The following is a 23,973-nucleotide window of genomic DNA, read 5'->3' as shown; positions in this document are numbered from 1 at the left end:
AGGACAGAATGGAATGGCAGGATACATTTAAAGTATTGAAAGGAAAAGAAAACTTACAATCTAGAATACTCTATCTGGCAAGGTTATCATTCAGAATTTCAGAATTGAAGGAGATATAAAGAGTTTCCCAGATAAGCAAAACCAAAAGAGTTTATCATCATTAAAGCAGCCTTACATGAAATATTAAAAGGTCTACTTTAAAGAGATAAGTCAAGGCCATGACCTGAAATTAAGAAATATATGAAAGAAAAATTCTCACAGGTAAAAAAAATCAGCTACTTAGAATGTTAATATGAAAGTTAAAAGGCAGAAGTATCTGATTCACTTTGTTATACAGCAGAAACTAACACATTGTAAAGTAATTATACTCCAATAAAGATGTTAAAAAAAAGACAAAAGTAATATAAGCAAGATTAACTAACTACAGCAGGAAGGTAAAAGATACACAAAATAAAAAGATGTAAAGTGTGACATCAAAAACATAAAATGGGGGGGAGGAAAAATCTAGTGCTTTTAGAATGCCTTTGAACTTAAGAGATTATCAGCTTAAAATGGCTATATATACAGGTTGATATATATGAAACACATGGTAGCCACAAATCAGAAAATTGCAAGGGATACACAAAAAATAAAGACAAAGAATCCAAACATAACACTGAAGGAGTTCATCAAACCACAATAGAAGAAACCGAAGGAAGAGGAGAGGAATAGAGAAGAGCTACAAAAATGAACAAAACAATTTAAAAATGGCAATAAGAACATACCTATCAATAACTACTTTAAACATAAATAGGCTAAATGCACTAATCAAGATGCATAGAATAGTGTTTGGTCAAGATGGCAGAGTAGCAGGACATAGAACTCACCTCCCTGTATGAACACATTAAAAATACTCTATATGTGGAACAATTCTTACTGAAAACTAACTGGAAACTGTCAGAAAGACTCCAATACAACCAAATCCTTAAGAAAGATCCACACATAATTGGGTAGGAAGAGAAGAAAAGTAATCAGTTTGGGACCTGTGCCCCTGGGAGGGGACTCAGAGGAAAAGGGAGATTACAGAGTTATATAAGTCCAAAAGACAAAAACAAATATCATATATTAACACATATATGTGGAATCTAGAAAAATGGTGTAGATGATCTTATTTGCAAAGCAGAAGTAGACATGGACATATGGGACAAACGTATGGATTCCAAGGGGGGAAAGGGTGGGGTTGGAGGAATTGAGAGTTTGGGATTGACACATATACATTATTTATGCTATGTATAAAATAGACAACTAATGAGAACATACTGTATAGCACAGGGAAATCTACTTAATGCACTGTGGTTACCTAAATGGGAAAGAAATCCATAAAAGAAGGCTATGTATATATATATATATATATATATATATATATATATATATATATAATTCATTTTGTTGTACACTAGAAACTAACATAACAATGTAAAACAAGTATACTCCAATAAAAATTAATTTAAAAACAGGGATCAATATAAGAAGAGGATATTACATTCATTAACATATACACAACCAATACAGGAGCACCAAAATACATAACGCAAATATTAATAGCCTTAATGGGAGAAATTAGCAGTAATGCAATAATAGCAGGAGACTTTAACACCACAGTTACATCAATGGACAGATCATCCAGACAGAAAATCAATAAGGCAGAAGTGGCCTTAAACGACACAATGGACCAGTTGCACTTAATGAATATCTACAAGAAATTCCATCCCTAAACAGAATAATACATATATTTTTTTCAGGGCACGTGGAATGTTCTCTAGGATAGATTCCATGCTAGGCCACAAAACAAGTCTCAACATATTTAAGAGGACAGAAATTATATCAAGCATTTTCTCCAACCACAATGTTATGAAATTAGAAATCAGTTACAAAAAGAAAAATTGGAAAGAGCAAACACATGGTGACTACACAACATGCTACTATAAAACAGTCAATGAGGAAATAAAAGAGGAAATCAGATAATACCTTGAGACAAATGAAAATGGAAATTAACTTTCCAAAATCTATGGGATGCAGCAAAAGCAATTCTAAGAGTGAAGTTTATAGCAATACAATAATACCTCTAGGAACAAGAAAAATCTCAAATAAACAATTTAAACCAGCATTTAAAGAAATGAGAAAAAGAAGAGTAAGGAAGTCCAAAGTCAGCATAAGAAAGGAAATAATAAAGATCTGAGAGGAAATAAATAAAATAGAGATGGAAAACGTATAGAAAAGATTAATGAAACAAAGAGCTGTGTTTTTGAAAATATAAAAAAATTGATAAATCTTTAGTCATGCTGACCATGAACAAAAGAGAGAGGACCCAAATAAACAAAATAAGAAATGAAAGAGTAGAAATAAGAACCAACACCACAGAGATACAAAAAAATCATAAGAGAAAACTATGAACAGTTATATGCCAACAAATTGGACAACCTAGTAGAAATGGACAAATTTCCACAAATGTCATACAACCTGCCAATACTCAATGAAGAACAAAACAGCAATTTGAATAGATTGGTCACAAGTAGTGAAATTAAAATTGTAATAAAAAAATCCCAACAAACAAAAGTCCAGAACTGGATAGCTTCACAGCAGAATTCTACCAAATATATAAAGAAGAGTTAATACCTATCCTTCTTAAACTATTCAAAAAAATTGAACAGAATGGAACACTCTCAAATTCATTATATGAGGCCACCATTACCTGATACCAAAACCAGACAAAGGCTCTACAAAAAAGAAAATTACAGACCAATATCTTTTAGGAATTCCCATGTAAAAATCCCCATAAAATGTTAACAAACCGAGTCCAACAATATATTGAAATGATCATATACCATGATCAAGTTAGATTTATTCCAGGGATGCAAGGATGGTTCAATATTTACAAATCACTCAATGTGATACACCATATTAACAGAAGAAAGGATGAAAACCACATGATCTTCTCAATACTACAGAAAAAAACAGTTGAAAAAGTTCAACATCCATTAATGATAAAAACTCTCAAAGTTAGGATGGGAAAAAATCTTAACATAATAAAGGCCATTTACGACAAGCCCACAGGTAACATCATACTAAACAGTGCAAAGCTGAAAGCCTTTCCTCTAATTTAGTAATAAGGCAGGGATGACTACTCAGGCCACTTCTATTTAACATCGTATTGGAAGTCCTAGCCATTCAAATCAGGCAAGAAACAGTAATAAAAGACATCCAAATCGAAAGGGAGGGAGTTAAATTTTCACTATTTTCAGACTTCATGATGCTACATATAGAAAACCTTAATGTCTCAACCAATAAACTATTAGAACAAATAATTGTATTCAGTAAACTTGGAGGATACAAGATTAAAATGCATAAATCTGTTGCATTTCTAAACACTAAAAATAAAGACCTATCATAAAGAGAAAACAAACAAAAAACAATCCTGTTAAAATAGCTTCAAAAAGAATAAAATACCTAGAAATAAACGTAACCAAGGAGGTGAAAGACCTATATGCTGAAAACTATAATACACTGATAAAGGAAATTGAAAATGATTAAAAGAAATGGAAATATATCTGTGCTCTTTGATTGGAAGAATTAAAATCATTAAAATGGCCATACTACCCAAAGCAATCTATAAATTTAATACAATAAGTATCAAAATACCCATGACATTTTTTATGGAAATAGAACAAATTAATCTAAAATTTATGTGGCCCAGAATTGCCAGAGCATCTTGAGAAAAAAGAACAAAGCTGGATGTATCACATGCCCAGACTTCAAAGCTATACTACAGACTATATTACAAAGCTACAGTAATCCAAACAGTATGGTAGTGAGGACCTTCAAGATGGCGGAGGAGTAAGACGAGGAGATCACCTTCCTCCTCACAAATACATCAAAAATACATCTTCATGTGGAACAACTCTTATAGAACACCTACCGAATGCTGGCAGAAGACCTCAGACTTCCCAAAAGGCAAGAAAATCCCCATGTAACAGGGTAGGACAAAGGAAAAGAGAAAAAAACAGAGACAGAAGAATAGGGATGAGACCTACACCTCTGGGATGGAGCTGTGAAGGAGGAAAGTTTCCACACACTAGAAAGCCCCTTCACTGGCAGAGACGGGCCTGGGTGGGGGGGAAGCTTCAGAGCCATGGAGGAGAGCACAGCAACAGGGTTGCAGAGGGCAAAGCGGAGAGATTCCCACACAGAGGTTTGGTGCCGACCAGCAATCACCAGGCTGAGAGGCTTGTCTGCTCACCCACTGGGGTGGCTGGGGGCTGGGAACTGAGGCTCAGGGTTCAGCAGTCAGACACTAGGGAGAGGACTGGGGTTGGCTGCCTGAAGACAACCTGAAGGGGACAAGTGCAATACAACTGGCTGGGATGGAATCAGGGAAAAAGTCTGGACCTGCCAAAGAGGAAAGAGACCATTGTTTCAGGGTGCACAAGGAGAGGGAATTCCTTCCCCATGTGCCCACAGGAGGCAGAGCACTGCCTAAGTGAGCTCCAGAGATGGGTGTAAACCATGACTATCAGCTTGGACCACAGAGACGGGCATGAAACACTAATGCTGCTGCCACTGGCACCACAAATCCTGTGTGGAAGCCCAGCTCATTACCCACACCCCCCACAAGAGCCTGTGCAGCATGCCACTGCCAGGGTCCCTAGATCCAGGGACACCTTCCCCAGGAGAACATACAGGATGCCTCAGGTGCTGCAATGCCACCCTGTCCTATGCCATCACAGGCTCACCCTGCCTTCCAGTTATGACTACTGTACACATCCTGCTCCCCAGCCTGAGAGAGCAAGAGAGCCATAATTAGCCACTGCTTTAACCCCCTCCTGTGTGGGTGTGGAAAAGACACCAGAGGGCATCATACACACAGAGGCATGGCCGAAATGAAAGCTGAAATCCAGGAGCTGTTCAAAAAATGAAGAGAAAGGGGAATTTCTCCAGACAGCCTCAGGAGCAGTGGATTAAATTCCCACAATCAACATGATAAAACCTTCATCTGTGGAATACAAAAATATTAGACAATGAATGTTCCCAAAATTGAGGAAGTGGATTTTGGGAGCAATTGTATATTTGGGGATTGCCTTCTGTGACTGATTTCTTTCTGATTTTAATGGTTATCTTACTTTAGTTTCTAGTGCTTGTTATCATCGGTGGTTTTGTTCATTGGTTTGGTTGTTCTCTTCTATTTTTTATTTTTAAATTAAAAAAATTTTATTTTATAAACTTTCTAATTTTATTATTTTTAATTTACTTTACCTTATTTTATTATTAGTTTTTTCTTTCTTCCTTTTCTTTCTTCCTTTTCTTCTGAGAAATGTGGCTGACATTGTCTTGGTCCTCTGGCAGGGTGTCAGACCTGAGCCTCCAAGGAGGGAGAGCAAAGTTCAGGACATTGGACTACCAAAAACCTCCTAGCCCTATGTAATATCAATTGGCGAGAGCACTCCCAGATATTTCTGTCGCAACACTAAGACCCAGCTCCACCCAACAGCCAGCAGGTTTCAGGGCTGGACATCCTAGGCCAAACACGTATCAAGACAGGAACACAATCCCATGCATTAGCAGAGGCAGCCTAAAATCATACTAAGTTCACAGGCACCCCAAAACACACCACTGGACATGGACCAGACCACAAAAAGACAAGATACAGTCCCACCCACCAGAACACAAGCACCAGTCCCCTCCAACAGAAAGCCTACACAATCCACTGAACCAACAACACTCACTGTGGGCAGACACAAAAAACAACAGGAAATACAAACCTGCAGCCTGAGAAATGGAGACCACAAACACAGTAAATTAAACAAATGAGAGGACAGAGAAATATGCCCCAGATGAAGGAGCAAGGTAACACCCAACAAACCAAACAAATGAAGAGGAAATAGGCAGCCTACCTGAAAAATAATTCAGAATAATGGTACTAAAGTTGATTAAACATCTTGGAATTGGAATGAAAAACATACAAGAAATTTTAACAAGGACCTAGAAGAACTAAAGAGGAAACAAACAGTGATGAACTACAAATTAATGAAATTAAAAATTCTCTAGAAGGAATCAGTAGGAGAATAACTGAGGCAGAAGAACGGATAAGTGACTTGGAAGACAAAATAGTGGAAATAACTGTCACAGAGCAGAATAAAGAAAAAATAATGAAAAGAACTGAGGATTGTCACAGAGACTTCAGGGACAATATTAAACACACCAATATTCAATAATAGGGGACCCAGAAGAAGAGAAAAAGAAAGGGGCTGAGAAAATATTTCAAGAGATGATAGTTGAACACTTCCCTAATATGGGAAAGGAAATAGTCAATCAAGTGTAGGAAGTGCAAAAAATCCATAGAGGATAAATCCAAGGAGAAACATGCCAAGACACATATTAATCAAACTATCAAAAATTAAATACAAAGAAAGAATATTAAAAGAAGCAAGGGAAAAACAACAAATAACACACAAGGGAATCCCCATAAAGTTAACAGCTTATCTTTCAGCAGAAACTCTGCAAGCCAGAAGAGACTGGCGAGAAATATTTAAACTGATGAAGGAGAAAAACCTACAACCAAGATTACTCTACCCAGCAAGGATCTCATACAGATTTGATGGAGAAATTAAAACCTTTACAGACAAACAAAAGTGGAGAGAGTTCAGCACCACCAAACCAGCTTTACAACAAATGATAAAGGTACTTCTCTAGGCAAGAAACAGTAGAGAAGGAAAACAACCACAATAACAAACCCAAAACAATTAAGAAAATGGGAATAGGAACATACATATCGATAATTACCTTAAATGTAAATGAATTAAATGCACCCACGAAAAGACACAGAGTGGCTGAATGAATACTAAAACAAGACCCGTATATATACTGTGCAGAACAGACCCACTTCAGACCTAGGGAAACATGCAGACTGAAAGTGAGCAGATGGAAAAAGATATTCCATGCAAAAGGAAATCAGAAGAAAGCTGGAGTAGCAATTCTCATATCAGATACAATAGACTTTAAAATAAAGACTAATAGAAGAGACAAAGAAGGACACTATATAATGATCAAGGAATCATTCCAAGAAGAAGATATAACAATTGTAAATATTTATGCACCCAACATAGGAGCACCACAATACATAAGGCAAATACTAACAGCCATAAAAGGGGAAATTGACAGTAACACATTCATAGTAGGGGAATTTAACACCCCACTTTCACCCATGGACAGATCATCCAAAATGAAAATAAATAAAGAAACACAAGCTTTAAATGATATATTAAACAGGATGGACTTAATTTATATGACATTCCATCCAAAAACAACAGAATACATATTTGTCTCAAGTGCACATGGAACATTCTCCAGGATAAATCATAACTTGGGTCACAAATCAAGCCACAGTAAATTTAAGAAAATTGAAATTATATCAAGTATCTTTTCGGACCACAACACTATGAGACTATCAATTACAGGAAAAGATCTGCAAGAAATACAAGCACATGGAGCCTAAACAATACACTACTCAACAATGAAGTGATCACTGAAGAAATCAAAGAGGAAATAAAAAAATACCTAGAAATAAATGACAATGGAGACATGACGAGCCAAAACCTATGGGATGCAGCAAAAGCAGTTCTAAGACGGAAGTTTATAGCAATACAATTCTACCGTAAGAAACAGGAAACACCTCGAATAAACAACCTAAACTTGCACCTAAAGAAATTAGAGAAAGAAGAACAAGAATAACCCAAAGTTAGCAGAAGGAAAGCAATAAAGATCAGATCAGAAATAAATGAAAAGAAATGAAGGAAACGATAGCAAAGATCAATAAAACTAAAAGCTAGTTCTTTGAGAAGATAAACAAAATTGATAAACCATTAGCCAGACTAATCAACAAAATAAGGGAGAAAACTCAAATCAATAGAACTAGATATGAAAAAAGAGAAGTAACAACTCACACTGTAGAAATGAAAAGATCATGAGAGATTACTACAAGCAACTCTATGCCAATAAAATGGACAACGTGGAAGAAATAGACAAATTCTTAGGAATGCACAACCTGCCAAGACTGAATCAGGAAGAAATAGAAAATATGAACAGACCAACCACAAACACTGAAATTGAAACTGTGATTAAAAATCTTCCAACAAACAAAAGCCCAGGACCACATGGCTTCACAGGCAAATTCTATCAAACATTTAGAGAAGAGCTAACACCTATCCTTCTCAAACGCTTCCAAAACACAGGAGAGGGAGGAACACTCCCAAACTCATTCTACGAGGCCACCATCACCCTGACACCAAAACCAGACAAGGATGTCACAAAGAAATAAAACTACAGGCCAATATCACTGATGAACATAGATGCAAAAATCCTCAACATAATACTAGCAAGCAGAATCCAACAGCATATTAAAAGGATCATACACCATGATCAAGTGCGGTTTATTCCAGGAATGCAAGGATTTTTCAATATATGCAAATCAATCAACGTGATACACCAAATTAACAAATTGAAGGAGAAAAACCATATGCTCATCTCAACAAATGCAGAGAAATCTTTCAACAAAATTCAACACCAATTTATGATAAAAACCCTGCAGAAAGAAGGCATAGAGGGAACTTTCCTCAATATATTAAAGACCATACATGACAAGCCCACAGCCAACGTCGTCTTCAATGATGAAAAACTGAAAGCATTTCCACTAAGATCAGGAACAAGACAAGGTTGCCCACTCTCACCACTCTTATTCAACATAGTTTTGGAAGTTTTAGCCACAGCAATCAGAGAAGAAAAGGAAATAAAAGGAATCCATAACAGAAAAGAAGTAAAGCTGTCACTGTTTGCAGATGACATGATACTATACACAGAGAATCCTAAAGATGCTACCAGAAAACTACTAGAGCTAATTAATGAATTTGGTAAAGTAGCAGGATACAAAATTAATGCACAGAAATCTCTGGCATTCCTATACAATAATGATGAGAAATCTGAAAGTGAAATCAAGAAAACGCTCCCATTTACCATTGCAACATAAAGAATAAAATATCTGGGAATAAACCTACCTAAGGAGACAAAAGACCAGTATGCAGAAAATTATAAGACACTGATGAAAGAAATTAAAGATGATACAAATAGATGGGGAGATATACCATGTTCTTGGATTGGCAGAATCAACATTGTGAAAATGACTCTACTACCCAAAGCAATCTACAGATTCAATGCAATCCCTATCAAACTACCACTGGTATTTCCCACAGAACTAGAACAAAAAATTCACAATTTGTATGGAAACACGAAAGACCCCGAGTAGCCAAAGCAATCTTGAGAGTGAAAAGTGGAGCCGGAGGAATCAGGCTCCCTGGCTTCAGACTATACTACAAAGCTACAGTAATCAAGACACTATGGTACTGGCACAAAAACGGAAAGATAGATCAATGGAACAGGATAGAAAGTCCAGAGATTTACCCACACACATATGGCCACCTTATCTTTGATAAAGGAGGCAGGAATGTACAGTGGAGAAAGGACAGCCCCTTCAATAAGTGGTGCTGGGAGAACCGAACAGGTACATGTAAAAGTATTAGATTAGGTCACTCCTTAACCAAAAAAAGGTCAAAATGGATTAAAGACCTAAATTTAAGACCAGAAACTATCAAACTCTTAGAGGAAATCATAGGCAGAACACATTATAGCATAAATCACAGCAAGATCCTGTTGACCCACCTCCTAGAGAAATGGAAATAAAAACAAAAATAAACAAATGGGACCTAATGAAACTTAAAAGCTTTTGCCCCGCTAAGGAAACCATAAACAAGAACAAAAGACAACCCACAGAATGGGAGAAAATATTTGCAAATGAAGCAAGTGCCAAAGGATTAATCTCCAAAATTTACAAACAGCTCATGCAGCTCAATAACAAAAAAAAAAACAATCAACCCAATCCAAAAATGGGCACAGGACCTAAATAGACATTTCTCCAAAGAATATATACAGACTGCCAACAAACACATGAAAGAATGCTCAACATCTTTAATCATTAGAGAAATGCAGATCAAACCTACAATGAGATAGCATCTCACACCAGTCAGAATGCCCATCCTCAAAAAATCTAGAAACAATAAATGCTGGAGAGGGTGTGGAGAAAAGGGGACACTCTTGCACTGCTGGTGGGAATGTGAATTGATACAGCCACTATGGAGAACAGTATGGAGGTTCCTTAGGAAACTACAAATAGAACTACCATATGACCCAGAAATCCCACTACTGGACATATTCCCTGAGAAAACCATAATTCTAGAAGGGTCATGTACCAAATTTTTCATTGCAGCTCTATTTACAATAGCCAGGAGATGGAAACAACCTAAGTGTGCATCATCGGATGAATGGATAAAGAAGATGTGGCAGGTATATACAATGGAATTTTACTCAGTCCTAAAAAGAACCAAAATTGAGCTCTTTGTAATGAGGTGGATGGACCTAGAGTCTGTCATACAGAGTGAAGTAAGTCAGAAAGAGAAAGAAAAATACTGTATGCTAACACATATATATGGAATTCAAGAAAAAAATATGTCTTGAGAAACCTAGGGTTAAGACAGGAATAAAGACACAGGCCTACTAGAGAATGGACTTGAGGATATGGGGAGGGGGAATGGTAAGCTGTGCCAAAGCAAGAGACTGGCATGGATATATATACACTACCAAACGTAAAATAGATCGCTAGTGGGAAGCAGTCGCAAAGCACAGGGAGATCAGCTCGGTGCTTTGTGACCATATAGAAGGGAGGGATAGGGAGGGTGGGAGGGAGGGAGACGCAGGAGGGAAGAGATATGGGAATATATGTATATGTATAACTGATTCACTTTGTTATAAAGCAGAAACTAACACACCATTGTAAAGCAATTATGCTCCAATAAAGATGTAAAAAGAAAAAAACAACAAAAAACCCTGGGAAACTCGGGCAGATAGTATAGAACACACATCACAGAGTTAAGGCAGCCCAAAGAGAGAGATGGGCTGCTAATCTATCAATTCTTTTTTTTTTTTTTACTGTATATTTACTGCATCCTTTATTATGGAAAAAAATGATATTCCACGCAAATGGAAATCAAAAGAAAGCTGGAGTAGCAATTCTCATATCAGACAAAATAGACTTTAAAATAAAGACTATTACAAAAGACAAAGTAGGACACTACAGGGGGGTCAAGGGATCAGTCAAAGAAAATGATATAAAAATTGTAAATATTTATGCACCCAACATAGGAGCACTTCAGTACATAAGGCAAATGCTGACAGCTATAAATGGGGAAATTGACAGTAACACAATAATAGTAAGAGGCTTTAAAATTCCACTTTCACCAATGGACAGATCATCCAAAATGAAAATAAATAAGGAAACAGAAGCTTTATATGACACATGAGACAAGATGGACTTAATTGATATTTATAGGACATTCCATGTCAAATAGAATACATTTTCTTCTCAAGTGCTCATGGAACATTCTCCAGGATAGATCATATCTTGGGTCACAAATCAAGCCTTGGTAAATTTAAGAAAATTGAAATCGTATCAAGTATCTTTTCTGACCACAGTGCTATGAGACTAGATATCAATTACAGGAAAAAAATTGTAAAATATGCAAACACATGGAGGCTAAACAATATGCTACTAGATAACAAAGAGAACACTGAAGAAATCATGGAGGAAATCAAAAAATACCTAGAAAAACATCACAATGATAACACAACGACCCAAAATCAATGTGATGCAGCAAAAGCAGTTCTAAGAGGGAAGTTTATTGTAATACAATAAACCAAAACCAGAAATATAGATCAATGGAACAGAATAGAAAGCGTAGAGATAAACCCACACACTTATGGTCATCTTATCTTTGATAAAGTAAGCAAGAATATACAATGGAGAAAAGACAGCCTCTTCAATAAGTGGTGACAGGAAAAGTGGACAACAACATGTAAAGGAATGAAGGTAGAACACTCCCTAACATGATACACAAAATTAACTCAAAATGGGTTAAAGACCTAAATTTAAGGCCAGACATTATAAAATTCTTAGAGGAAAACATAGGCAGAACACTGTATTACATAAATCACAGCAACATCCTTTTTTACCCTCCTCCTGGAGAAATGGAAATAAAAACATAAATAAACAAATGGTACCTAATTAAACTTAAAAGCTTTTGCACAGAAAAGGAAACCATAAATAAGAAGAAAAGACAACCCTCACTATGGGACAAAATATTTTCAAACGAAGCAACTGACAATGGATTAATCTCCAAAATATAGAAGCAGCTCAATATCAAAAAATCAAACAACCCAATCCAAAAATGGGCAGAAGATCTAAATAGATATTTCTCCAAAGAAGATATGCAGATTGCCAACAAACACATGAAAGGATGCTCAACGTCACTTATCTTTAGAGAAATTCTAATCAAAACAGCAATTAGGTATCAGCTCATACCAGTCAGGATGGCCATCATCAAAATATCTACAAACAATAAATGCTGGAGAGGGTGTGGAGAAAAGGGAAACCTGCTTGCACTGTTGGCGGGAATGTAAATTTATACAGCCACTCTGGAGAACAGTATGGATGTTCCGTAAAAAACTAAAAATAGAACTACCATGTGACACAGCAATCCCACTGCTGGGCATACACCATGAGAAAACCATAATTCAAACAGAGCCATGTACCACAATGTTTATTTCAGCTCTATTTACAATAGCCAGGATATGGAATCAACCTAATTGTACATCAACAGATGAATGGATAAAGAAGATGTGGCACATATATACAATGGAATATTACTCAGGCATAAAAAGAAACGAAATTGAGTTGTTTGTAGTGAGGTGGATGGACCTAGAGACTGTCATACAGAGTGAAGTAAGTCAGAAAGAGAAAAAGAAATACCGTATGCTAACACATATATATGGAATCTAAAAATAGAAAATGTTTCTGAAGAAACTAAAGGCAGGACAGCTATAAAGATGCCGATGTAGAGAATGGAATTGAGGGCATGGCAAGGGGGAAGCGTAAGTTGGGACGAAGTGAGAGAGTGGCATGGACATATATACACTACCAAATGTAAAATAGATAGCTAGTGGGAAGCAGCCACATAGCACAGGGAGATCAGCTCGGTGCTTTGTGACCACCTAGAGGGGTGGGATAGGGAGAGTGGGAGGGAGACGGAAGAGGGAGGAGACATGGGGATATATGTATATGTATAGCTGTTTCACTTTGTTATAAAGTAGAAACTAACAGACCTTTGTAAAGCAATTATACTCCAATAAAGATGTTAAAGAAATATATGAGAAAACTGAAACCAATAAATAAAAAACATTAAAAATGAAACAGTAGTATGAAATAGAGAATAAAATATCAGAATGCAGCACACATTGGGTGGGTAGTTATGAAAGTTTGTTTCAGTTATATGTGTATGTGTCAGGTCAAATATAAAATGTATTTTATATTTACAGAGTATAAAATTTTGAAGATCACTTTCTTTACGGACTCTTTTGAACTCAGTTTATAAACCATATTTTAATAGATGAAGTAACAGTAGTGTACAGCCAACTAGAATACATAGTTTACAGCCATGGGTACTAGAATAGAGGCCCACATTCTTGTCATTTATGTCAGGAGAGAGGTTTCAAGAATGTGCCGAGGACATGGAATGATAGAATATAATTTCATGGGCAAGGGGAAGGACTTCTACAACAATGATGTGGTGACTTCTTTACTTCAGCATCTTTAATCAAATGGGCTCCTGTCACGTAGAAAGGCTTGGACACACTGAGATATGTAGATGGTGATAGCTGTCTCTGTCCTCTGGATGGGAGAGGCAATGCAGTGATCTGGAAGGCTCCAGGCTTGAGAACTTGGAAATCCAGACTCTAGGGAAATTGGAACAGCATAGCCTTTGGAATTGGACTCTGGGTAACTTACTCTCCATCTCTGATCCTATCTCTTCAACTATGTGTGAATATTAAGAGCTATCTTTTATTGTACACTTATATTCCAGATATTATTCTGAGTGTCTTTCATATATTTTCTCATTAAATCTACTCCAAAATCAATTTTATAGATGAGGAATCGTGCCGTTTTACTAATGAAAATACAGATATAGAGGAGTTAAGTAACTTGGCCAAAATCACACAACTAGGAAATGCTAGAGCCAAGGTTTAAACCCAGATGGGCTAGAATAGGTTAGCTCTTAAATATTACTCTGTATGCAGCTTGAGCCCAACTATATCATTCAAACACATTTAGCCAATCTGTAAGGTGCATCCACTAGAAATCACGTGGTATAAAAGACACAGAGGAGCTTTCTGAGAAAAATAAAACCATTCTAAGGGAAAAGTTATTGAAAAGATAAGTTTGGCCCATTCACAAAACCTTGGGTGTCAAAGAGGGCAAGGGCTGTAAATACACTGGTAATTTGGTCCTCTCTCCCTAGCCAAGCCTTTCCTTGGGGACTTCAACACAATGTCACAGTGCCTAGAGACAGAAGAAATTCCTAATCATAATGCTGGGCTGTAAACACTACGTAGATGACCATAGTAGCAACAGTGAGAATCGTGAAGTGCTCTCAGGTAGCATCTTGGGTGGTTAGGTGACCTCACTAAAGGGTGTTAAAGTAGTAAAGGAGAAAATTTGTAGGCCTCACAAAATTGAGGGATAGGGGAAGCAGCTACTTATTAATTGGTATGGAAGTACTTCAGCATTTGATGTGTATGTGAGTGTGTGGAGGCTGTAGTGAAAAGGACATGAGCTTAGGAGTCCAAATGATGCAGTCAATAGAGGTAACCTCTAAGGGAGCACAACATGGTATTGGAGGGTAAAGAGTGTATCTAGGAGAGCTAATAAAGAATAACCAGCACAACTGGGGTTCAAACTCATTTCATCCTTGGACTCCTTATCTGCTTGGTATGAGATGGAGAAATAGAGGGAAGCTAGTTTCTGGGAAGTTTTAATGGGTCAAGGCTGAAAGTCATGCATATCACTTCCACACATCTCAGTTATATGACTATACCTAACTGCAAAGGAGCCTGGGAAATATAGAATATCTGTATGACCAGGAGGAAAAGGGAATGTTTTGTAAACAGCTAGCCAGTCTCTGCCATAGCACCATCCTTAACACTTTACCTATGCCATCTGGTGCCATCCTCCAATAACACTTTAAAGGTGATTATTATTATTTTCTCTATTTTACAGGTGATCAAACTTATAAGGCATAGAGTCATATGCTCATCATCAGTCAGCTAGTACATGGAAAACTTGGGATTCAGATCTATTGAAATTCTGAAGAATAAGCTTTTTTATGTCTACAAAAAACTCAGGAATTTCAAAAATAATTGAATTAAACCTATAGATTAATTTGGGGGAGAAATGACATATTTACTATGTTGTCATCCAATCCATAAACACAGTGTGTCTATCCCCACTTATTTAGGTTTTCTTGATTTTTTCACCATTTTGTAATTTTCATTATATATAACCTATACACGTTTTGTTAAGTGTATATCAAAGTATTTCATTTTATTTAGAGTGACGGTAAGTGTTTTTAATTCTGGTTTATTACCCATTGTCATTTTTAGCACGTAGAAATGTCTTGATTTCTGTGTGTTGATCTTGTATCCTGAAACCTTGTTGAAATCACTTATTATTTTTATAGATTCATTGATATTTCTACATAAAATAATCATGCTGTCTCTAAATAAGAACGGTTTTATTTCTACATTTCCAATCTTTATGCCTTTTATTGATTCTTCTTGCTTTATTTAAGTGGGCAGAATTCCAATTTATATGTTGGATTAGTGATAAGAGTGGGCATCCTTGTCTTGTTCCGAGCATAGGAGGAAGCTCTCCGTCTTTCACCATCAAATATGATGTTAGCTGTAGGATTTTGGAGATGATTTTTATCAAGTTCTAATTATTCCTATTCTTAATTTCTTGAGAGTTTTTATCATGAATAGATGCTTTTCTGCATTAATTGATATCACCATATGATTTTTCTTCTTTAGCCTATTGATATGGTGGATTTTGTTCACTGATTTTCAAAAGTTGAACCAACATTGCATACCAGGAATGAATCCCATTTGGTCACATTGTTGGATGTGGTTTGCTAATATTTTGTTCTGCACTTTTGTATCTATGTAGTTTACTTTAAAAATATTGACATTTTTTGTCTGGCTTTGGTATCAGAGTAATACTGTTCTCATAAAATAAGTTGGGAAGTGTTTTTCTCTTCTATTTTCTTGGAGAGAATATGGAGAATTGGTGCTTGTTTGATAATACAGTGAAAATATACATGTAAGGAAATTTAGTTTTTGGAGTTTTTAAATTCTAAGTTCAACTTCTTTCGGTTATAAGACTATTGAGAAAACCTCTTTTATCTTGGTTGAGATTTGGTAGTTTGTAGTTTTCAAGGAACAGATCCATTTCTTATAAGATGTCAAAGTTGAGTACTCCATTATTATCCTATTAATGGCTGGGAGATCTATAGCATTATTCCCTATTTCATTCCTAATGTTAATGTTTTGGTCTTCTCTCTTATTTTTGTCGGTTTTGTTAGAGGTTTAGAAATTTTACGGATTTTCTTTCAAAGGAACAACTTTTTGTATTATTGGGTTTTTCCTATTGTTATGCTGATTTCAATGACATTGATTTCTGCTCTCATCTTTGATATTTCCTTTATTCTGCTTATTTTGGGTTTAGTTTGATCTTTTTTCCCCCTAGTTTATTGAGTTAGGAACTTAAAGTATTGCTTTGAGAATTTACCTTGTTTATAAATGTAAGATTTAGATTTATGAATTTCACTCTTAGCACTACTTTAGGTTCATCACACCTCTTAAATAATTTTATCAGATATTAATTTAGCCACTTCTGCTTTTTATTATTAATATTTTGGGTATATTTTGTTTCTTCCTTTTATATTCAATTTCCCTGTCTTTGCTTTCAAGTGTGTTTCCTTGAATAGCATGCAGTTGGGTCATATTTTTAATTACTCTGCTAGTTTCTGTCTTTCGGTTAGCGTAAGTAGTTTACATTATGGTTTACATTTACATTTAAGGGAATTATTGATGTAGTTGAGCTTTTTTACTGTTTACTGTCTGCTTTTTTACTGTTTCCTGTTTGTTTCCTCTATTTCTCATTCTTTTCTTGCCTGTGGATTACTTGAACAGTTTTTTAGAAATCCATATTGATTGACTGATAGTGCTTTTTTTTAGTGTTAATACTTTGTATAGTTTTTGCAGTGGTTGCTCTGTGTATTACCCTAAATCTTATCAGTCTATTGGTATAAACTAATATTAACATTTTATCACTATGTGCGAAGAGTAGAAATCTTCCTCACTGTAAATTATCATTGTGTTGAGTATCAGATAGTGTTATAGTTTTTTCTAGTCATCAAAAATGATTTAAAAACTCATGAGGCAAAGGATAATCTATTGTCTGTACTCAAATTTCTCCTCTTTCTCTGTTGCTTCTTCTTTCTTGATGCTCTAGGATTCTTTTTTTTTTTAATGTTTCCTTATATTTGAAGAATTTCCTTTGGCAAATGTTTAAGGGTATATCTGCTAGTGGCAAATTCTTTTAGTTTTCCTTTGTCTGACTATGTTTTATTCCCCTTTTATTCCTGAAGGATTGTTTCACCAGATATAAAATTAATGATTGATGGGATTTTTTCTTTCATCACTTAAAAATATTATGCCATTTCTCTCTGGCATCCATGATTTCAGCTGAGAAATCCATTGTTTTTACTCTTGGCCTTTTTGTATAGTTATTGCCTCTTTTCTCTCTTGGCTGCTTTAAAAATGTTATTTTTCTTTAGTTTTCAGAAGTTTAATTGTGATGTTTCTTGTCATAAATTTCTTTGGGTTACTTCTGTTTGGGTTCTCTCATTATCTTGCATCTGTAGGTTTGTATCTTTAGTCAAATTTGAGAAGTTTTCAGCTGTTATTTCTTCTAATACTCTTTTAGTCCCACTCTGTTTTTCTTCCCTTTCTAGGACTCTAATGATACAAATGGTGCACCTTTTGTTATTATCCCACAGGTCCCCAAGGTTCTGTTCATTTGTTTTTCTGTCTATTTTATCTCTGTTATTAAGATTGAGTGCTTTCAATTTATCTTTCCTCAAGTTCACTAATTCCATCCTCTGCCATTTCCACTGTACTATTTAGCTCATAAAGAAATCTTTTTGTTTCTATTATTTTTCAGTTCTAGAATTTTTATTTGATTCTTGAGCATGTCTGTCATTTTACTATTTATTTCCTGATTCATATTTTTTATTGAGATTTTTAAGTATTTTTTCATGTTTTCAAGAGAATTAAAAAATTTCCTAGAGGGGTGGGATAGGGAAGGTGGGAGGGAGATGCAAGAGGGAGGAGATATGGGGATATACGTATATGTATAGCTGATTCACTTTGTTATAAAGCAGAAACTAGCACACCATTGTAAAGCAATTATACACCAATAAAGATGTTAATTTTTTTTCTTTTATGATGGCTGCTTTAAAATCTTTGATGTTTTGACATGTGATTCATTTTTATGTTGGCATCAGTTGGTTGTGTTTTCTCACTTATGTTGTGATTTTTCTTGGTTGTCATTTTAATGGGTGATTCTCAATCTGTATCCTGGAATTTTGTCTATTATTTTAGGGGACCCTTGATCTTATTTAAACATTTTGTTTTAGCAGGCAGTCACCTTGTTTAGGTTCACCTTGTTTAGGTAGGTCCTGTTATACTTTTGTTGCTCTGGTTTTGAGCAGAACCTTTGTGGTGTTATTTTGGTGTTGATGGGATCTCTATTTGGTCTCTGCTGTTGCTGCCCAAATGATGGAATGTGTTTGCCCAGGCAGGGTCATTTGCTATCTCTCTTTGGGAGAGGGGAGTTTGAGGATCATGAAGTTACAGGAACAAAGAATCTTCCTGGCCCTTGGACGCTTGTTTGGTAGGAAATCCCTGCCTGTGGCAGATGCATAGTTGTTCCCAGGCTAGGTGCTTATTGTGTCAGGGTCCCTTTTGCTAGTTCCACCTGGCTGCTCTGGTAAGACCCATGGGGAAAAAGACCTTCTGGGCAAGGCTTTGCTTATGATTAGGGTGGGGTGGTGAGGGTCAGAGTTGGGGGGATGTTGTCAGTCCCCACCCCTCATCTCATCCTCAGGAGGTTTTGACATGTAATCTTAGTTAATAACCCCTGGACTGTGATCCCTGAGGCTCTCTCATCTGTGATTCTGTAAATTTTTGTGAGGAGAATCTTGACCCTCAAAAGGAGGCTCTGGGTAGTTAGAAGATTGATCTTGAAAGGAATCCCCTGTTTTCACTGTGCTTAGGAGCAAACAGGAGCACACAGGCTCATATGCAACAGAAGCTGTCACTCTATGATCTGTCCTGCAGACTGAGCAGGAGCCTACACAAACAACGAGACATAATGTTTAGACTGCTTTGAAGGCTGTAATAAGGTTTAATTGAGATTGAGTGATATGAAAGTGCTTTGTGAATGCTCACAGCTCAAGAAGTGCAAATTATGAAACAAGAATATTAAATTCTATATTTCAGAATGCTTTTGAGAATGAAATTGAATCATACAAAAGTTCTTGGCATGAATTGGAATCATGTAGATGGCATGACTGTGGTGTGGGCACATATCACACAATTGTTAAGTAGCCCCAGTTGTGTACTATGCATTTACACATCAGTTAGTAAAGTCCTCAGATTTCAGGATCCTAAAATGTCTCTGGGTATATTCCCTCAGAATGCCAAATGGTTACTCCATAGTCATAAATTTGCCCATTGAATAAAGAATCAGAGCCATGGAAGTTCAATGAATTTATGAAATGTTCCTGAAGTAGCTATGGACAAAATTAGGATGGTTTTGTAAATTAAACCAGAATATGTAAAATTTGGGGACCAGTGCATCGTTTCCCCATTTGGTGCCCATACCAGACCCTTTGTTTCTGTTTTGTTTTTATAACAGAGAGGTTCTTCCCCACACACTCTCCACCTCAATCTCTATGACCTTTTCTAATAGACACATTAAAAAAAATAAACATATACATTCAGTTGTTTTCCTCTTGTTCTTTAAGGCAGGAGATTTAAACTAAAGTACATGGTAAAACACAATTTTTTGTAAATCAATATTTTTTTAAGGAGCAGGAAGACCATAGATTTTGACCAACTATCAAAGGAGTCTGTGATCTAGAAGGTTTAGGAACTACCAGTTTTAAGATTACTTAAAATTTTAAGATGACAACTTTACTTCCTTCCATTCAGAGTTCTCAGAAGTCTCTTAACTAATAACCAAGGTCACACAGCTAGGAAATGAAGCTCCTAAGGTTTGAATCTAAATTTAATGGGGTTAAATGAAGGTCAGAAGCCATTCTTAGTCAAAAACCCAGGTCACTTTCACAAAACACTGTTCTGGAATGATGTGGTGGCATCTTGCCAGCTGCTGGCTCATTCTAGCCCTTCCTAATCTAGGGCAAGGCCTGGGCAGCCCCAGGTTTCCCAGAATGCTTATCATACTTTTATCTTTCTCAAATTGAAATGTTTTCCACAGCCTAAGTTATAGATCTCAGCATTTTCAAGAACATCATTAAGTCTATCCCCCCTGCCCACAGGATCATATAAAAGATTCATGTATCTATTGAAGTGTCAGATAACTTCCAAAATTTTCTCTGAAAGTAACCAACAAAATCAGATGTCCCTATTTTAAGTTGTTTTCCTATGAGTCCAGTACTTTCTCAGATTCTTAGAAAATCAGAACCTGAGGGATCCTGAGCCAGAAGAGACCATTTTACAGGTAAAGATGGGAAGAGACTTATCCAGAGTCATTGAGTAAGTTAGCAGAAGGTAAATCAGAAACCAGAATCTTTGGCTCCCAGTCAAATGCTCATCAATAGATGAGTGGCACAGCTTCTTACCAACTTTCCCTTTCTCCCCTGCCCCACTTTCCACCAACTCACCACCAACCTTTAACTTATGCCAGTTGCTGGTGTGGGGAAATGTATGAGAAGTGCAAAGGGAGAGGTAATAAGTACAAAAGAATGGGCCAAGGAAAGAGTCATGCTCTGGCCAGTAGACTTCCTTGGGGTGGTAGGCCTTTTTCTGTCTTCCAGGAATCCCTGGGACAGTCTGACCTCACTGTAACCAAGCTTAGCTTATTAGGGCATCAGATCATCATCTTGTGGGAGTGGAAGAGTACAGTCACTCCACCAAGCTGCCCATGGAAACCCCTGGGGGCTAATACAGTGAGCAGGGGACTGAATAAGATTTCATAACAATTAGCAAAAATACCTACTATATGATAGACCATGTGAGAGGTACATTTAATATATTTAGCTCATCTATTTTTCTATATACCTTGGAAAATACATACTGTTAATATCTCAGTGAGAAAACTGAACTCCCAATTAATGATCTGACTTGCTCAAGGTTACACAGTCAGTAAATGCCAATGTTGGAACTAAAACCCAGAGAGCTGCCTGCAATAAGCATGCAGTTTCTCGATAATATTTAATTTTTTACTGTGTGACAGGCACTGTACTAGGCTTTTTGATGTAGTATTAAAATATTTGCAATAAACCTGTGAGTTATATATTGTTACTCTCATTTTACAGGGAAAGACGTGGAGGTTCAGAGGGTAAATGTGACTTGCCTAAGATCCACAGAGCTAGTAAATATTGTGCTGTCCAAAAAGTTCGTTCGGGTTTTCCATGTTATGGAAAAGCCCAAACGAACTTTTTGGACAGCCCAATAGATGATCAGGATTTTAAGCCAGATTTATGTGACTTTGAAGCTCATATCTTCCACCATGCTGCCTCTTTCAGAGATTTGGGAGCGTGGTATAGAAAGGATGAATGAGGCTTTCAAAGGAGAGGCTCCTCTTGATGACTTTGGGGATAGATTAAATCTTACATGCTCAATCTATATTGTAATTCTAGGAGTCAGGAACAAACTCAAGTAATAAGATTGGGTGGCTGTGATGTCTGGATCCCAGAGTACTGATAAGTCTTTCAGCCATACTCTTCATTCTAGAAACACTTGGATACAATCAAATTGGGCAAATGAACAGATTGGGAAACTGAAGGAACTCCCACTGGGGTCAAAATGAACTGAGACCTCTTAAGAGTCTAAAGATCAACTCCACCCTTAGAGCAGTATGCTGCATTGTGCTTCCAGGGGCTGCTACCCTGGAGTGAATTGTTATAAGTAAGGACACTTGTTGCTGATTTTCTGCTACTTCTATTCAACTGATTCATTTCAGTCTGTAAAGCACTATCTATCACCTCAGCTTGTGTAGCAGTTTTCCAAATCAGATAAATGCCACCTGTGCTCTACCGCTCTTAGACTTAATCTTCAGAAGGGAGAGCTAAGGCCTTGCTGCTGGCCCATAGGTTTCCATATTTATGGTAAATCAATCCCTTTTAATTTTTACAGGAGCTTCTGGGTTTCAGTATAATCCTCTGTAAAATTATGGGTGATGAGTTTATGATCTCTTTAATAGCGTGGTGGCCTGGTTTTGCACTTTGGAGCCCCAGTAATTTAGCATAGTGCCTGGCCCCAAATAGTTCTCAGATGTTAGATAAATGAATAAAATCAACTTCACAAAGCACTTTTCTGTCTTCTGTCTAGTAGGCAGGGCAGGCAAAACAGAAGCTCAGGATTTGACCAAACCTCCAAATTCAGCTTATCTAATCCCAAACTTGATTCCTTCTAAGCATTTCCACACAACCAGTCTTTCAAGCCCTGCTTGGAAACCTACAGTTACAGGAACTCATGAGTAGACATCTCCTTACAAAGGTTTTCCTAGTGAAGAATGAACTCTTTCACTCTGTGGCTTCCACCTATGGGTTGTAGCTCCTTGGTACCACACAGACTCTGTCTTTTCTGTCTGCCCTGTCACAAGGCCTGAGCTCCAGTTCATTCAATGACTCTACATAGAGCCTGGGACCTTGCCAACTCTTCACCCTACTGACCTCTCATCTGTACCCACTCTACTTTTTCTGTATCATTTTTGAAGAGTGAGGGCCAGAGCTGGAAACAGAATACTTGTTGGACAATATAGAATAAAGAAGAATGTCACCTCCTCTGCTCTGAAAAATCTCTATTAATAAATAACTAACTATATACTATATACTAACTAAATAACTCTATTAATAAATCCTAAAATGAAATTTGTTTTTTAGGAAACCATTTCACCTTCTTGACCAGAGATCTACAAATTATAACATATGTGCCAAATATGGCCCACTGCCTATTTTTGTAAATAAGGTTATACTACAACACAGCCATGCCCATTCATTTACTTATTATGTATGGCTGCTTTAATGCTCTAAGGGCAGAAATGAGTAGTTGCTACAAAGACCATATGCCTCACAACAACAAAGATATTTACTATATGACCCTTTAAAATTTTGTCAACCCCTATTCTTGATTTATACTGGGGTCCTCATACCAAGCTCATTGGTAAAAACAAAAATGAAAACATAAAATGAGACTCAGAGAGCTGAAATGAGTTGCCCAATTCACACAGCTCGAATATGACGAGGTCTCGAACCCAGGTCTCTTGGTTCACAGTCTGTGTTCCTTCACCTCATGGTCCCTTAAGTGTTCACCACCAACTACTTCAAGCTGGGACATGCTGTGGTGCTATGATTTTATGGTTTCTAGTTACCCTAGTTGAGTTCTCACTATCAGCCAATGCTTGCCTAGATCAAAGCTGCTGGGCTCAGGTCAGTTCTTGTCAGTCATTCCCTTGTTCCATCCATGTTTACCTTGCTGCTGGGGTCACAGTGTTCTTGGCCAGCGATCAGAATACGCTTTCTAGAGAATAAGCCATTCAGGACTCTTTTCCTACAGTGGTAAGGAAACCAGGCTGGCTGAGCCTCAAGGCACAACAGGGCAAGGAGGGAGCCCCACACAATCTGTGTCACAGTCCAG

At 36.8% G+C, this 23,973-nt stretch overlaps 1 long non-coding RNA gene across 1 annotated transcript in view; it reads left to right on the top strand.

Moving 5' to 3' along the window:
• The window catches only part of LOC149744297 (uncharacterized), a 136,154-nt gene that overhangs the window by 25,216 nt on the left and 86,965 nt on the right, over window positions 1-23,973 (top strand). The gene's annotated exons all lie outside the window — the stretch shown is intronic.

Source organism: Delphinapterus leucas, chromosome X (genome assembly GCF_059928025.1).
Source record: "Delphinapterus leucas isolate spDelLeu-1000000601 "Yukka" chromosome X, BTC_Dleu_Yukka2, whole genome shotgun sequence".
Lineage (NCBI taxonomy): Eukaryota > Metazoa > Chordata > Mammalia > Artiodactyla > Monodontidae > Delphinapterus > Delphinapterus leucas.
The sequence above is the reverse complement of the archived record's forward strand: the minus strand, read 5'-3'. Positions and strand labels throughout refer to the sequence as shown.